This window comes from Pongo pygmaeus, chromosome 9, assembly GCF_028885625.2.
Source record: "Pongo pygmaeus isolate AG05252 chromosome 9, NHGRI_mPonPyg2-v2.0_pri, whole genome shotgun sequence".
In the NCBI taxonomy this organism is placed as follows: domain Eukaryota; kingdom Metazoa; phylum Chordata; class Mammalia; order Primates; family Hominidae; genus Pongo; species Pongo pygmaeus.
In genome coordinates, this window is record NC_072382.2 from 38,482,668 (window position 1) to 38,493,533 (window position 10,866).

Consider the following 10,866-nt stretch of genomic DNA (forward strand, 5'->3'; position numbering starts at 1 on the left):
TTCAGTAAAATTCAGCTTTCAGCATAAGTAAGAAGCAATATTTCCACTAAGAACGAGGGAAAGAAAAATGGAGGATGGTTAAATGTTTTAAGTAGAAAATAATAACCAGGATAATAGCTTGGTGACATTTGAGAGGTGAATAAACGGGTTGATGTAATGACAGGCATAATCATGATGAAACTCCGAAGAATGAATCTGCAATTTTCAAACTCTTGTGCATTTTCTTTCATCAGCAATCCCTGGCCTGACAGCAAAAGCAGAGTGAGTAGGCGGTAGGGATAATAGATATTTGAAGAATGATGTTTAGGGAATAAGCAGCATCTTTGAAGATTAAAAAGAGCATGTAGTGATCTAAAGTTAGATTACATACATAAATTAAACAAAGTACAGCAATTCTAGTCCTATAAATGAAGTACCTTAGAGACTAATGATATAATAGGGTTAATATCATCAATACTAATTGACATCAGTAACAAAAATGGAAGATACAACATGGTAGAAATATCAATGGTTTATTTCTGGTATGAATCCGGTCTGCTATTTAATAGAGAACTTCGGAAGAAACAAAAATAGCTTTCAGTTCTGCTTAAGAGGTGATACCTATTCTCATTAAAATGTTTCTTAGTTCTCACAGGGCAACTAATTCCATGGCTAAAAAACAGAAGTTAACTGTCTGTCAAAAGCTTAAAATGGGCCTTGATAACGCATCTTGACTTTCGCCCATGGTCCTCCTGGAGAAAGGCCACAGCCAGAATCCTCGATACCAAGAAAATTTATAGAAAGAATTCTCTTACTAACAGAGTCTTCCGGTACTGAAGTGCAGAATGACTCTATCACCCTTGTTCATTCACTTTGGTTCCAACCAAACTATACACAAAGCTCTCCTCTGTGAAAAGAAAAAAAATGAAGAATTTGGAGGGTAGAAAATATATCTCTCTTAGTTAGACATGTTTGATGGCAAAGAACAAAAACACACAAAAATAAGTTAAAATTCAAAATAGATGTTTTTGTAGGTGTACAATAGTTGATCACACATTCATTTTTGGCCAAGAAATGAAAGGAGCTGGACACCATAGGGAATGAGCCAGGGAAATGGAAATTCACTAGTGGAAATTTCTTTCCTTCTCTCTCAGAATTATTTTCTATTTCTGCTTCCTGCTGCATATCTTCTCCAAACTTCTCTTTCTCTCTGACAGCCAGTTTTCCTGCTATCCTTGAAAATGGTCTATCATGAATAGAGGTCCAGCTCCCTAGTTAACTAATTTACATTATCTCTGTATAAATTCTCCATAGCTAGAAGAGATCATTTAAATGGCTTCCAGAGTTCTGGATGAACAGTTTCTTCAAGAAGGAATTTGGGTAAGGAAAATATTTAGTATTTCCAGCAGCATGGTCTAGAACTTTGATTTGCAATCCAGACTATGGCTAAATTACAGCAATTAACTCCAAAGTTGTATACAAAAACATTCTTGGATATCCCACACAACATCAACTAAAAGGTTTTCACATATAAATTATGTTTAGCTGAGAATATGGGAGTATGTTATTCTGTGTTTCTCTGAGTTGTCACGTAGAAATCTTGAGAATTAACTAGGAATTAATAAGCTTACCAATTGAGTGCACATCCTTTGAGATAGCTAACAATCTACTTTTTTGAGGATTCAAATTATGCTTTCCAATCAAGTATTATCACTACACATTTTAGGAAAACCAAAACCAAAACCAAGTCCTCAAGTGTGGCAAGCTAATATAACGAAAAATACTGGTTACCCATCAGTAGAAGAAACCAACAGAACATAGCAACATAAAAGTACTACAGGCTTTTTCCAGCAGAGGGACTTGATTACCTTATAAATTGACAATCTGTCTCTACATTTCTAAGTTCCTACCTAAGTCAGACAAATTTAGCTCTCTTCAAGAAGGTATGACTTATTTCAAAAAACTAATTTGTATGTAAGAAAAAGTTCTGCTACTACCATTGCCCCTTCTCAATTCTGATCCAAACAAGGATGTTGTTTTAAATTGGATCCTCACACTTGAGTCAGATCTTTATAGGAACACAGCAAGACAAGAGACTTGTCCTGTGTGAATCATATCTTCAGCAACTGTGTTAACCTGTAAAGATGGTGAAAAATGATTGAGCACGTTATATTGAAACTACAGGTCAAATCCTTTAAAAACTGATTTCAGATAAAGATGTGTTTATCTTTAAATGTCCTTCCTTTGTATGGAATATTGTTCCAAGCAACTTCCATTAGCTATGACAGGAAATATTTGTATCACGGAAACATTTGGAATGTAACAGCTGATTACAAACTTATAAGCATATGCTGTGGACTGAATTGTATATCCCCAAAATTCACGTGTTGAAGTCCTAGTTCGTGATGGGACTTTATTTGAAGACAGGGCTTTTAGGAGGAAAATAAGGTTAAATGAGATAAATCATTAGGGTAGAGTCTTAATCCTATAATATCAATGGCCTCAGAAAAGGAGGAAGAGAGAGAACCCTCTCTCCAAATGCACATACTGAAGAAAGACCATGTGAATATACAACAAGAAGGGGATTGTCTGCAAGCCAGGAAGAAAGCACTCAACAAACCTGACCTTGCTGGCACCCTGATTCCAGATTTCCAGACTTGGGAACTATGAGAAAATAAATTTGTTGTTTTAACCATGTAGTCTATGGTATTTTATGATGGCAGCCCAAGCTAACCAATACACAACTCAGTTGCTCCAAAATCACAAAATTTGATGCTAATTACCAAAGAAGAGATCTTTAAGCATAAGGGAAATTATGAACTTGCAACTTCTATGATAGCTTTTAATTAATTAACCAATTCATCAATTATAATCGTGCTACATTTGGCTACTTTCGATATATTACTTTCTTGTAGATGCAGAATAAATGCTAAAATATAGCTACAAAGATAATTACATTTTGAACTGACACTTTATGAAAGTTATTTTGATTTATGAGAAACCCAATAGCTCTTAACTTGAGATAACTGAATTAATCATAAATTGATTTTATTATGGAATGATTAAGCTTGAGGATGAAGTCATCATTGCATTATTAATTTATATACTATGAAGACGCAATTTATATTTGTGATTTTTTAATTTACAAGTTCCAAATACCAATAAAGGCTGCTGCTAATTTGGGTCTTTGGTTTAGCACTTCAGTTGCCTCATTTTACGTAATGCCACCTAACTTTATTCAGAGGAGAATTTCTAAATATAAATAGAGAAGGTAATTTTAGAAATTTAATTAGTGATCCCTCCCACACCGCTGATTAAGTTTGACTTCAGATCACTGATTTTCAAAAAATATTATCTAAAAATTCCATGAGCTAAAATGATTATTTATTTAATACCACATCCCTGTATGCTATATACTTTTTTAAAAAGTTCAGTCTCTGCTAGTTGTTTACAAGAATGGAGTAATGAAAATGGACATATCGCAGCTATATGGGTTGATTTGAAATGGAGGATTTCTTTCTAAGAGGGTATGATATTTCACTGAGGACCTATTATGTTACATGCAAAAGAAATAGGGAAAAAACATTTTTTAAATTGTATTATTTGAGATACTGAGGAAATATAAGTATTTTCCTGAGCTAGAAGCCATTTAGGTAGAAGGCAACTCTATTTTTAGTTCTCTTTATTAAAAAGAAATGTAGTAGGCATAGAATGTTTAAAAATAATTATTACCCAAGGGCATGTTAAGATATTATAGATCATAGGGTTTACCCCATATTATCCTTCAAAAGATAAAAAGAATATATTACACTCCTCCTTTCATACATTCAACAAAATATTTATTGTGTACCTACCAATTGTTAGGTTACATGCTAGGAATTGTAGAATGTATGATGATTAAAAATAGACTTGGTTTCTATGTTATTGCACTTGTGGTCTAGTGGAGGAGCATGCCACTAATAAAGTAATCACATTAGTCAATGTAAAATTACAGATGTGGCACATGCTGTGAAAAAAAATGTATATGTTGTTATGAGTGCTCTGGGCTAAAACAAAAGCACTGAATTATCCTGAAACAGAAAAGACCTTGAAGAGGTAACTGTCCAGAGCTAGAGAAATGAGAGAGAGCCTGGTGAAAGACGACATTTAGTGTTTTACTTTTATCCCAAAAGTAATAAAAACTCTTTGAAGCTTTTAAGTAAGTGGGGTAGATGATTGGAATAATTACATTTGCGTTTTAAAAATATGTGCAGTCTAGTGGAAGAAAGATTGGATGCAGGCAGACCAGTTAGAAAATTGTTTTGGAAGTCCAAAGGAGAGCTCTTGTTGCACAGACTGGAGTATTGCTATGAAAGTAGGAAGAAGTAGAGGGAAAATCAACAGAAGTTGATCAAAGGAATGAATATGTTCAAATCATTAAAACATATCTTGCTCCCATTAGATTACAATATCAGTGTTAAAGTAGATTAAGAAAAAAATTCTACTCAGGTTATGATATAAAAACTTCTCCAGCTTTTTGTGCCAATGAAGTGAGCATTCTGCAATGTGGATTAAAAAAATCTTCAATATCGGTATTTCCAGACTCATAAGAATCCCAAATATAAGTAGCCTATTCCTGGTTAATCATGATGCTGCTTTGTTCCAGAAGTCCTAGTATACAATATTCAAATGTAATTTTTGTCTCTGAATTCTCATTTAAATCTACTTCTGTAGAAGTAATCTCACATCCTATGTAAAAATTATCACTAATTCGGCAGGTACTGCTTAGAGCTTATCATTTATAAGGGGACTGACATTTCACCAGGGGAAGACTACCCTTAGATAGTCAGGATTTCATGTTGCTAGGCAACCCAGCAAAGTAGCCCGGAAACATTTAAAAAAAATAGATTGTGTGTGCTAACCTCTACAAATGAGAACATATCCAAATATGAATAGAAATTCCCATATATTTTTAAGGAAACTGTCTAACTTATTCTATAATCCTCCTTGGTCTGCAGTGAGGATTGCTAATGTGAGATGAGAATCTATTCACAAACATTAAGAAGGTAACATGATGAGTGAAGTAAAGGTAAGTAATTTTCTCAATATATGAATCAATTTAAGCTTATAATTGAGATCATCTTCTTTTTAAAATAATAACTGTTACATAAAGACATGATATCAATTATTCACACCACCTGACTGATCTATTTTCCTAAAAATCAAAATTTAGCCCTCAATAATTTTTGTATGAGTGGTCTGACTACCAAAGGGTTCTCCATGAATTCACAAAGATGAATTTTTCCATTCATTATGAAGTTGTTTAGTTTGACTTTTCCTCTGAAGGTAAAGCCTCCTAGAAAATCAGGGGAAATAATAAAACTGTCAGATGTCAAATTGGCTTTTCTGTCAACCCATTCTCCAGTGTCATTTTTCTTGGATTTTGATTTCATCTAAAGAATAAAATTTGAAATATGGATTTAAAACAGCAACACTAAATTCTTATTGCAAGGTCTTCAGGTATCAGTATATAGATATATATCTATAAATGCACAGATTATGTACCTGATATACAAATATTTTCCATTTATTCCTTTAAAAAGAATAAAGTGTAGGCAATTCCATTTATCCAAGTTTTCTTATATTTGTTTCTTCTTCTGTGAACACCCACTTTCTGACAATGCTGTTGACAATGTCACCCCCAATATGACAGTTTTATTATTTTATTTAATCTGTGGGTTAGACAAATTCAGCATACTCTGAATTTAAACCAACTTCAGCTTAGAAATCTTAAGAGAAAATGCCATTTTTTAGCAGAAAAATATTCAAATAAAAGATCTTAGACAAAATATAAAATCAGAAGAGAGGCCAAGAATATTGACATTAAAAGCCTAATACCCTCTCTACTTTCATATCAATTTTATTCCTTTTTTTGAACTGTACATGCATTTATGTTTGCTTATCCTTTCCTTTTGCAGATTTTTCCTTTAGTTTTTATAGTAACACTTGACTTACTGCATTTTGTTTCTTGATATTTAAACTTTGCTTGTTAAACAAAAATAGAATATGCATGAATATCCCTTCATTATAAAAGCAATATTTGTTCGCTATATAAATGTGAAATATAGGGACAGGTAGTAGGAGGAAGTTATCTATTGTTCCAATACTTACAGTTAACCAACCATGGACCTTTCTTACAATCTTAGAATGATGAGACTGAGAATTATTTCAAATATATGATCTCTTCTATAAAGACCAAAGAAATTCTACAATGCCCAAGCATTTTTAGAGGTAATGACCTTAAACAGGAAAATTAGAATTTTAGAACTGATTACCACTCATTTTACCAATGAAGAAACAAGTTCAGAATAATTAAATGACTTGCTATGGTGAAACAGCTTTCACTGTCATGACAAATGGATGATTAGTCCCTGTATGGTTCCGCTGTCATCTGTCATTTTCAAGCATCAAATGTTTTCTTTGTTTTTTTTCTGTTTTTAGATGGAGTCTCACTCTGTCACCAGGCTGGAGTGCAGTGGCGCAATCTCGGCTCACTGCAACCTCCGCCTCCTGGGTTCAAGCAATTCTCCTGCCTCAGCCTCCCCAACTAGCTGGGACTACAGGTGCACGCCACCACACCTGGCTAATTTTGTATTTTTAGTAGAGACAGATTTCGCCATGTTGACCAGATCTCAAACTCCTGACCTCAGGTGATCTGCCCGCCTTGGCCTCCCAAGGTGCTGGAATTACAGGCATGACCCACCGCTCCCTGCCTGTTTTCTATTCTTGACCAAAAAATAGAACCATCTGAACAAGTTGTCTATAATAGAGATTTCTGGGTTGCACAATTATTCAATGAATTAGTTTCTCAGGGAGAAACCCACATTTTCCCAAAAGTTACCAAGCAGCTGATGACCAGCAAGTTTTGCAAATCTGTTACAGACCAACTCTTTCTTCTTTCATAACTTTCACATTATATGTTGTCTCCCTTCTTAATATTCTCCATTCCATTTATATTCATTTAAGGAATATGTTCAGGCAGTGTGCTAGCTATAAAGGCAGACATATAGAAAATAAAGAAATAGACCCTGACCTTAAGGGTTGAGCAGTAGGGCATGGTGAGAGAATGAAAGAGAGGTAGACACCACTTAAACTAGTAATTACAAGTTAAGTTGTATAATACAGTTATGAAGTGCTTTGTGAGTGTTGCTGGTTGAATTGTGTCTCCCCCCAGCAAAATATATTCAAGTCCTAAACCCCAGTACCTGTAAATGTGACTTTATTTGGAGACTGGGTGTTTGCAGATGTAATCAAGGTAAAATGAGATCATGCTGGATTATGGTGGACCCTAAATCTGATGACTGGTGTCCTTTCAAGGAAACAGAGCTTCAGAAATACAGACAGCCACAGAAAGAAGGCCATGTACAGACAGAGGCAGAAATTTGAGTGATTTGGCTACAAGCCAAGGAACTGCAAGGATTGCCAACAACACTAAAAGCTAGGAAAAGGCGAGGAGGCATTCTTGCCTAGAGCCTTCAGAAGGAGAATGGCCCTGTGCTATTTTGATTTCAGATGTTTAATCTCCAGAACTGGAGAGAATAGATTTCTGTTGTTCTAAACCACCCAGTTTGTGATAACTTGTTAAGGACAGGAAACTACTACAGTGAGTATCCCTTAAATGGCTTCATTTTGCAGGAAAACAAAAGATTGGAATGGTCAGTGAGCTATATAAAAACCATATAAATTAAACTGTCTTATATTTTGTAACTGTTAGAGCCAAGTCCTCTGGGAAAAATGAATCATATTAAATCTGTGTTTATCTGTGCCTATTTTTCACCAACATGAAACAAAACACAGAGGTATAAATATTTGCAATAAAATGTATTTTAAAATTCAGTAAATGCATACAAAATTCTTGAACGATATATATTTTTTACTATATAAAATAAAAGGCCCAAATAGTTTCAATTCTTAATGATACAGACGACTATACTCAATTATGTTACAGAAATTTATCTCTCACATATATAGATTATATTTTCTTTGGGGAACTTTCAGAGATATTTTAGGAACCCCTAACAGTGAATAACAACAACAGACAATGTACCCTGCAGCATCCTGGCCTAAATCACACAGCTACTAATGTCAAGATCTCTCAAAAAGAGAGAAGATTCTAGCATAGGGAAAATGAAAGAAGAACGATACCAAATACAAAAAAAGAACTAAGAAATGAACATGTAAGGAAAAGATAAGCCCATCTTTAGGAATGAAACCTTTGGACCAAGATAAGAAAATATAGGCTAATGTTGGATTCCTATTTATCACCTAAATTAAATAAAATATTATTTTTGGGCTCTTAGCCATAAACTCTTATCTTAGGAGATAAAAGTAGAGAAAGTGGAAAGGGAGATCTATTAAAAATATACCAACGAAAACTAGAAGGAAACTGAATTCAGATGCAGTTGCCCCAGTTTGTTACAAGCAGCCTAACCCTTTATATGGAAACCTGTGTTGGGTGTCTTTCTTATTTTATTTTGTTTTGTTTCACCCTTGAACTAGAAACTGAACTTATAAATGTAGTATAACCAGATTTATAAACTGTAGACGGTAAATATTACACATGGAAATATGAAATAGCTACTATAATTACACAAATATATGAATAACAGTAGTAGATGCTGTTGCATTTTCTAACCCAACTTCTCTGCCTTCCCTCTTTCCTCAGAGGGACTCCATCTGATAACCATAATGAAATAAACATAGATGATCATTGCCATCATAAGCTAGCACATGTGATCTTGCTATATATCAAATTTTACTCTAATTTATTTATATATACCATCAACTTTATCTTCATATTAATAATAGAATAGATATACCAATATTACACATGGAAAACTGAGGTTCAGGGAGCTTAAGTGAGTTGCCTCAACATCCCTCACTGGTAAATGAAAGAGTTAGAATTCAAACCCAGGTAAGTCTAACACAACAGCTCATGTTATTAACCACTGACTTACACAGTTTCCCTTTGCCTTCATTTTCTGTATCCTCATTTTAAATTGGCACAAAAGTAAAGCCTGTGATATTCTGTACACTGGACGGGTATAATGTCCAAAATGGGAGAAAAATCCCCTTACAATGCTTTGCCCAATCACTTGCGAGATTCTCTCAAATACTTTGTGGGTGGAGCCATCAGAACCTTGGGCCTGGTCAGTCTCTTCTAACATTACCCAAAAGGGTGAGAAAGTGGGAAGAAGCAGAAGTTTCTCACGACATCCTAAACCTACAGGTAAAGAATCTGGCTTGCTAATGCCCCAGGTTCAAACTTTGAATGCCTATACTTCGAATGGACAAAGATGTATCAAAGTGAAAGAACAGCTTTCAAATCCAGAAGGAGAGACAACTCAACCAGTTGATGAAGGAGGAAAATCTGAGAGAAATTAGGGAGCTGCTAATAAGAGGTCCAATTGTCTTCCTACTCCCCTTAGTCAAAAATTGATTTTATGCATGTATGAATGGGGAGGAACAGATAGATAGAAATCTTCATAGGCCTGATAGTGCCTTATGCTTGGTAGAAAAGGGCAGGTGGGATCTGGGCAGCCTGCCGCTTAGATTGTTCTTTCTGCCTTCACAATCTATCAAGAAGACAGAGCCATCCCAGAGGGAGAGTAGAGAAAGAAATCAATGACTAGCCAATATTTTATTAATTTTAATTCTCACTATACAAACAAGCATTTGAATTTATTTTAGAAAAAAGATAAATACAGAGAACAGCAAAAGGAAGATAATTTTTTAAATAATTCCTTATAAGAGGGATGACTATTTTAACATCATAATAGTTTTTTCTTTTCTATTCATTTGCCTCTAATATATCTAATGCAATTATAACTAGCTAATTTCTCTATGACTGTATATTTACATATCATATATGTCTAACTATAAATATACTTATTTTTACAAAAGTAGAGTTATATATACCACATATTTTCTGTAACCTCATTTTCCCTCTTAGCAGCATAATATGAACATTTTCTATATCAACAACATAAATTTGTGAAACTTAAATTATGAAAATTTGTGGTACAGATTAGTATTAACATATTTAAAATCATCTTGTAAGAAATTTTAATTATTTTATTTATTCTATTAAAAATAATATTGCAATGAATATGCTTATTTGTCTGATTAATTCCTTGGGTAAGATTTCTAGAATTAGATTTTGGTTCAAAGAATATGTCATCTTTTGATATGTGTTTCTTTCTGGGAATGTTGTACTGGTTTACTCCCACAAGCAATATATGAAGATGCCCATTTTCCAACACCCTCGCCCACACTAGGCCTGGTTAATGGCATATTTTAAAACTATTTTATGGTATCATACTTATGTGTAGGATGGAAACTCTAGTATTAAGTGTCAATGTTGACATTATTCCCTTATTGAGTGAAACAATGAAACCAGTTATTTACTGCTTGATAAAGAATAGATTTTCTGAAGAATACTAGCAATTAATGATAGATTATATTAAGGACATGAATATTAATAATTATGGTAGATTACCATAAATGTTTGTGCTTTCAAAATATTCTTGGATTACAATTTTCAATAGCATCAGAAATTTTAGTTTTAATGACTTGAATGACATTTATTAACTTTCCCATTATTAGCGTAAAATAAACCAGTATCATTTTATAGCCAAAAAAATAATTAATCTGCACCACAGTTCCTCTTTTGTGAGTCATCAAATACCACCTACCTGTGACAAGTTTCATGAGCCATTAGGAGGGATTTTCCATTCTCTGCAATGGATCACTGACACACAGTAAAATGTGTACAAATTAGTTTTACTTTTCCAGACAAATAATTATATTTATTTTTAAGGTAGGTTATAGTTGAAAGAGCCACAAGAA

General features: G+C 33.8%; 1 long non-coding RNA gene across 1 annotated transcript in view; it reads right to left on the reverse strand.

Annotated features, from left to right (window-relative positions):
• Window positions 1–9,108, reverse strand: part of LOC129008274 (uncharacterized) — a 168,788-nt gene extending 159,680 nt beyond the window's left edge. Inside the window, exon 1 of the long non-coding RNA XR_008492496.2 lies at window positions 8,976–9,108. This is a non-coding gene — a long non-coding RNA (uncharacterized LOC129008274). The remainder of the gene's footprint in view (window positions 1–8,975) is intronic.
• Window positions 9,109–10,866: the final 1,758 nt, after the last annotated feature.